Source organism: Cryptomeria japonica, unplaced genomic scaffold, assembly GCF_030272615.1.
Source record: "Cryptomeria japonica unplaced genomic scaffold, Sugi_1.0 HiC_scaffold_1708, whole genome shotgun sequence".
NCBI classification, from domain to species: domain Eukaryota; kingdom Viridiplantae; phylum Streptophyta; class Pinopsida; order Cupressales; family Cupressaceae; genus Cryptomeria; species Cryptomeria japonica.
Genome location: NW_026730019.1, coordinates 1 through 7,500, shown reverse-complemented (window position 1 = coordinate 7,500; position 7,500 = coordinate 1).

Below are 7,500 nucleotides of genomic sequence, written 5' to 3'. Positions count from 1 at the left end.
TCGCAGAGAGGTGATAGACGCCAACGAGCCCGCGCATAGCAATCGAGGTGTAAAAAGGGCGTTGAAGGCAGGAAGCCTGGACGAAAGAGGCTACGAGGTCACCTCGAAGCGGTCTAAGAATCGGGCGCACTTGGGGCGACTACCAGTGCCAACCCCTTATCCCGCGGTGCGTCCGACACACAGAAATTTCCAAGGCGGCCAAGGAGCCTCCCCGCATAGCAATCGGGGTGTGAGGTTACGGATGCAGCATTGATAGCAATCGAGGTGGGAGGCGAAGGATGCAGAAGTGAGAGCCGAGGGATGTAGCAGAGATAGCAATCGGGGTGTGTGATGCAGAAGAGATAGCAATCGAGGTGTGCGGTGGGAAGGGCCCAGCAGCCAGAATGCATGAAGCGACGGATGAAGCAGTGATGACAACCGGGCTGTGAGGAGAGGAGGGATGCAGCCAAGAAAGCAATCAGGGCTCGAGGCAAGGGATGCATCAAGGATAGCAATCATGTTGTGAGGCGAGATTCCAAAGGCTAAACGTGAGAGGCTGCAGGGTCGACTCAGAGAGGTCTATGCATGTGAGAGGCTGAAAGCAAGGTCAACTCGGAGCGGTCTATGCATCGGGCGCGCTTGGGGCGACTACCAGTGCCAACCCCTTATCCCGCGACGCGTCCGACAAAGAGAACGTTCCAAGGCGGCAGAGGAGGTTACCAGCCGAAGGATGCAGTAGCAATAACAGGTATAGTTCCGCGGCGGCCGAGAAGACTCACCGCATAGGAATCGGGATGCGAGGCGAGGGATGCGGCGGGAAGGCCCCGACGGCTAAACGGAAGAGGCTGCAGGGCCGCCTCGGAATGGTCCAAGCATCGGACGCGATTGGGACGACTACCAGTGCCAACCCCTTATCCCGCGATGCGTTCGATACACAGATAGTTCCAAGGCGGCCGAGGAGCCTCACCGCATATCAATCGGGGTGCGAGGCGAGGGATGGGGCGGGAAGGCCCCAACGGCTAGACGGAAGAGGCTTCAGGGCCACCTCGGAATGCTCCAAGCATCGGACGCGCTTGGGGCGACTACCAGTGCCAACCCCTTATCCCGCGATGCGTCCGATACACAGATGGTTCCAAGGCGGCCGAGGAGCCTCACCGCATAGCAATCGGGGGTGCGAGGCGAGGGATGGGGCGGGAAGGCCCCAACGGCTAGACGGAAGAGGCTTCAGGGCCGCCTCGGAATGGTCCAAGCATCGGACGCGCTTGGGGCGACTACCAGTGACAACCCCTCATCCCGCGATGCGTCCGATACGAAGATGGTTCCAAGGCGGCCGAGGAGCCTCACCGCATAGCAATCGGGGTGCGAGGTGGGGGATGCGGCGAGATGGCCCCAACGGCTAGACGGAAGAGGCCACAGGGCCGCGTCGGAATAGTCCAAGCATCGGACGCGCTTGGGGCGACTACCAGTGACAACCCCTTATCCCGCGATGCGTCCGATACGAAGATAGTTCCAAGGCGGCCGAGGAGCCTCACCGCATAGCAATCCGGGTGCGAGGTGGGGGATGCGGCGAGATGGCCCCAACGGCTAGACGGAAGAGGCTGCAGGGCCGCCTCGGAATAGTCCAAGCATCGGACGCGCTTGGGGCGACTACCAGTGACAACCCCTTATCCCGCGATGCTTCCGATACGAAGACAGTTCCAAGGCGGCCGAGGAGCCTCACCGCATAGCAATGGGGGTGCGAGGTGAGGGATGCGGCGAGATGGCCCCAACGGCTAGACGGAAGAGGCCACAGGGCCGCCTCGGAATAGTCCAAGCATCGGACGCGCTTGGGGCGACTACCAGTGACAACCCCTTATCCCGCGATGCATCCGATACGAAGATAGTTCCCAGGCGGCCGAGGAGCCTCACCGCATAGCAATCGGGGTGCGAGGCGAGGGATGCGGCGAGATGGCCCCAAAGGGTAGACGGAAGAGGCTGCGGGGCCGCCTCGGAATAGTCCAAGCATCGAACGCGCTTGGGGCGACTACCACTGCCAACCCCTTATCCCGCGATGCGTCCGATACACAGATAGTTCCGAGGCGGCCGAGGAGCTGGGGGATGCGGCGAGATGGCCCCAACGGCTAGACGGAAGAGGCTGCAGGGCCGCCTCGGAATAGTCCAAGCATCGGACGCGCTTGGGGCGACTACCAGTGACAACCCCTTATCCCGCGATGCGTCCGATACACAGATAGTTCCGAGGCGGCCAAGGAGCCTCACCGCATAGCAATCGTGGTGCGAGGTGGGGGATGCAGCGAGATGGCCCCAACGGCTAGACGGAAGAGGCTGCAGGGCCGCCTCGGAATGGTCCAAGCATCGGACGCGCTTGGGGCGACTACCACTGCCAACCCCTTATCCCGCGATGCGTCCGATACACAGATAGTTCCAAGGCGGCCGAGGAGCCTCACCGAATAGCAATCGGGGTGCGAGGCGAGGGATGCGGCGAGAAAGCCCCAACGGCTAGAGGGAAGAGGCTTCAGGTCCGCCTCGGAATGGTCCAAGCATCGGACGCGCTTGGGGCGACTACCAGTGACAACCCCTTATCCCGCGACGCGTCCGATACACAGATAGTTCCAAGGCGGCCGAGGAGCCTCACCGCATAGCAATCGGGGTGCGAGGCGAGGGATGCGGCGAGAAGGACCCAACGGCTAGACGGAAGAGGCTTCAGGGCCGCCTCGGAATGGTCCAAGCATCGGACGCGCTTGGGGCGACTACCAGTGACAACCCCTTATCCCGCGACGCGTCCGATACACAGATAGTTCCAAGGCGGCCGAGGAGCCTCACCGCATAGCAATCGGGGTGCGAGGCGAGGGATGCGGCGAGAAGGACCCAACGGCTAGACGGAAGAGGCTTCAGGTCCGCCTCGGAATGGTCCAAGCATCGGACGCGCTTGGGGCGACTACCAGTGACAACCCCTTATCCCGCGACGCGTCCGATACACAGATAGTTCCAAGGCGGCCGAGGAGCCTCACCGCATAGCAATCGGGGTGCGAGGCGAGGGATGCGGCGAGAAGGACCCAACGGCTAGACGGAAGAGGCTTCAGGGCCGCCTCGGAATGGTCCAAGCATCGGACGCGCTTGGGGCGACTACCAGTGACAACCCCTTATCCCGCGATGCGTCCGATACACAGATAGTTCCAAGGCGGCCGAGGAGCCTCACCGCATAGCAATCGGGGTGCGAGGCGAGGGATGCGGCGAGAAGGACCCAACGGCTAGACGGAAGAGGCTTCAGGGCCGCCTCGGAATGGTCCAAGCATCGGACGCGCTTGGGGCGACTACCAGTGACAACCCCTTATCCCGCGACGCGTCCGATACACAGATAGTTCCAAGGCGGCCGAGGAGCCTCACCGCATAGCAATCGGGGTGCGAGGCGAGGGATGCGGCAAGAAGGACCCAACGGCTAGACGGAAGAGGCTTCAGGGCCGCCTCGGAATGGTCCAAGCATCGGACGCGCTTGGGGCGACTACCAGTGACAACCCCTTATCCCGCGACGCGTCCGATACACAGATAGTTCCAAGGCGGCCGAGGAGCCTCACCGCATAGCAATCGGGGTGCGAGGCGAGGGATGCGGCGAGAAGGACCCAACGGCTAGACGGAAGAGGCTTCAGGTCCGCCTCGGAATGGTCCAAGCATCGGACGCGCTTGGGGCGACTACCAGTGACAACCCCTTATCCCGCGACGCGTCCGATACACAGATAGTTCCAAGGCGGCCGAGGAGCCTCACCGCATAGCAATCGGGGTGCGAGGCGAGGGATGCGGCGAGAAGGACCCAACGGCTAGACGGAAGAGGCTTCAGGGCCGCCTCGGAATGGTCCAAGCATCGGACGCGCTTGGGGCGACTACCAGTGACAACCCCTTATCCCGCGACGCGTCCGATACACAGATAGTTCCAAGGCGGCCGAGGAGCCTCACCGCATAGCAATCGGGGTGCGAGGCGAGGGATGCGGCGAGAAGGACCCAACGGCTAGACGGAAGAGGCTTCAGGGCCGCCTCGGAATGGTCCAAGCATCGGACGCGCTTGGGGCGACTACCAGTGACAACCCCTTATCCCGCGATGCGTCCGATACACAGATAGTTCCAAGGCGGCCGAGGAGCCTCACCGCATAGCAATCGGGGTGCGAGGCGAGGGATGCGGCGAGAAGGACCCAACGGCTAGACGGAAGAGGCTTCAGGGCCGCCTCGGAATGGTCCAAGCATCGGACGCGCTTGGGGCGACTACCAGTGACAACCCCTTATCCCGCGACGCGTCCGATACACAGATAGTTCCAAGGCGGCCGAGGAGCCTCACCGCATAGCAATCGGGGTGCGAGGGAGGGATGCGGCGAGAAGGACCCAACGGCTAGACGGAAGAGGCTTCAGGGCCGCCTCGGAATGGTCCAAGCATCGGACGCGCTGGGGCGGACTACCAGTGACAACCCCTTATCCCGCGACGCGTCCGATACACAGATAGTTCCAAGGCGGCCGAGGAGCCTCACCGCAATAGCAATCGGGGTGCGAGGCGAGGGATGCGGCGAGAAGGACCCAACGGCTAGACGGAAGAGGCTTCAGGGCCGCCTCGGAATGGTCCAAGCATCGGACGCGCTTGGGGCGACTACCAGTGACAACCCCTTATCCCGCGACGCGTCCGATACACAGATAGTTCCAAGGCGGCCGAGGAGCCTCACCGCATAGCAATCGGGGTGCGAGGCGAGGGGATGCGGCGAGAAGGACCCACGGCTAGACGGAAGAGGCTTCAGGGCCGCCTGGGAATGGTCCATGCATCGCACGCGCTTGGGGCGACTACCAGTGACAACCCCTTATCCCGCGACGCGTCCGATACACAGATAGTTCCAAGGCGGCCGAGGAGCCTCACCGCATAGCAATCGGGGTGCGAGGCGAGGGATGCGGCGAGAAGGACCCAACGGCTAGACGGAAGAGGCTTCAGGCCGCCTCGGAATGGTCCAAGCATCGGACGCGCTTGGGGCGACTACCAGTGACAACCCCTTATCCCGCGACGCGTCCGATACACAGATAGTTCCAAGGCGGCCGAGGAGCCTCACCGCATAGCAATCGGGGTGCGAGTCGAGGGATGCGGCGAGAAGGACCCAACGGCTAGACGGAAGAGGCTTCAGGGCCGCCTCGGAATGGTCCAAGCATCGGACGCGCTTGGGGCGACTACCAGTGACAACCCCTTATCCCGCGATGCGTCTGATACACAGATAGTTCCAAGGCGGCCGAGGAGCATCACCGCATAGCAATCGGGGTGCGAGGCAAGGGATGCGGCGAGAAGGACCCAACGGCTAGACGGAAGAGGCTTCAGGGCCGCCTCGGAATGGTCCAAGCATCGGACGCGCTTGGGGCGACTACCGTTGCCAACCCCTTATCCCGCGATGCGTCTGATACACAGATAGTTCCGAGGCGCCGAGGAGCCTCACCGCATAGCAATCGGGTTGCGAGGCAGATTATTGGGAAGGGAACCCCCTGGGATGCGGCTCAAGCAGTGCCCAAAGGGACTGGAATGCGGAATCACATCGAGAGACCCAAATGCTATACGAGGGCTCAAATCGAATTATCGATTTGGCCACGACATGGACGCATCGGAACGACTACCTTTGCCGAACCACTCGCAATTGCATCCATACCGAAACCAATAGACATTTCCGTTAGAGCCCTCGCATAGCATTCGGGAATCTCGCATGCCCCTCTAAATCGACCAATGCTGGCGCTCAACGAAAATCCGAGCGCTACCACCGTTCGAGCGCCAGCATGGGTCGAGTTAGAGGGGCACGGGGGAGAATGCTCCAGTCAACACCTCCCCTATATAAGTTATTGTCCGATTCTCGCACAACCGTAGTCCTGCCTCGTCGAATCAAACAACGGTCCCAGATTCCGACTTCCGTTCCGTAGAGACCCAAAAGCTAGATGGAGGCTCGCAAGAAAGAGAGTCGGCGCATAGCAATCGGGTTTCTCGAACGTTTAGGGACCGAGCTCACTTGCGGATAGGGCAAAATCCGCCAAGCAACCCAAAAGCTAGACGGGGGCCTCGAATCGAATCGCCTAGGCGGCCACAACAACGACGTGTTGGATCGACTACCAGTGCCAAACCATTCAGCAAGACTAGTCTGTGTCGAGGCCGGATAGAGATTCTCAGAGAGCGCCCGTATAGCATTTAGGAGACCTGCCGCGTCCCTCACACTCGACAATGGTGGTGCACGTTTATAAATCCGAGCGATCCAACCCTTTCAAGCACCAACATCGGTCGAGATAGAGGGGCACGGAGGGGGCTGCGTGAGACAACACAGTCCCCTATATAAGTTATTTGTCCGATTCTCACACATCCGAAGAATGGTCATCAAATCGGACAACAGCCCAAACTTCCGACTTCCGTCCCAGAAAGCCCAAGAGCTATCTAAACGTTCATGGCCGGAACTCGATCGCGGCTATACCAGTCCGCCAAGCAACCCAAAAGCTAGACTGGAGCTCTAGTCGAATCACCTCTGTGGCCATTGCAAGGACGTGTTGGAGCGACTACCATTGCCGAACCATTCCGCAGGTCGAGTCCATACCAAGGCCGCATAGAGATTCACGATGAGCTCCTGCTAGCAATCAGGAGACTTGCCGTGTCCATCACAATCGATAAATCCTGGTGCAAGATTTTTGCATCCGAGCGCTCCAACCAGTCGAGCACCAGCATCAATCGACATAACGGGCACGGGGGGGAGGATGCTCGAGAACACTACCTCCCCTATATAAGTTATTTGTCCGATTCTCAAGCAGCCGAAGTCTGGTCATCGAATCGGGTCAAAGACCACAACTTCCGACTTTACCCACAATGCAAGTCATCGAATTCGAACATCGGCCCCCGAGTCGGACTCCATGCGTATGTCAGGTCATCGGACCCAAATTCCGCCTTCCTGCGCATGGCGGGCCATCAATATCAACTCGGTCATCGGACCCAAACTCCGCCTTTCTGCGCATGGCACGCCTTCAAATCGGTCATCGGACCAAATTCCGCCTTCCTGAGCATGGCGGGGCCATCAACATCAACTCGGTCATCGGACCCAAATTCCGCCTTTCTGCGCATGGCACGCCATCAACTCGGTCATCGGACCCAAATTCCGCCTTCCTGCGCATGGCAGGTCATCGGACACAAATTCAGACCTCGCCAATATGCCTACGTATCGAATCGGTCATCGGACCCAACTTCCGACTTCATCCATACTGTAGGGTCTTTGAGGTTGGCGCGGTGCGCTCAACCCGGGGAGTCGACCCATCGAAGCATACACCTCCCCTATATAAGCTATTTGTCCGATTCCCACACCTGTGTAGTTTGCACCTCTGACCAGGACATCGACCCCAACTTCCGAACTCGACTGCAACGACGGCACCAGCGCCTTGGTGCGCACCTTGCGACGCACAGTCCCAACATTCGCCTTCCTGCACATGGCAGGTCATCGGACCCAATTCCGACCTCGCGAGTATGCCTACATATCGAATCGGTCATCG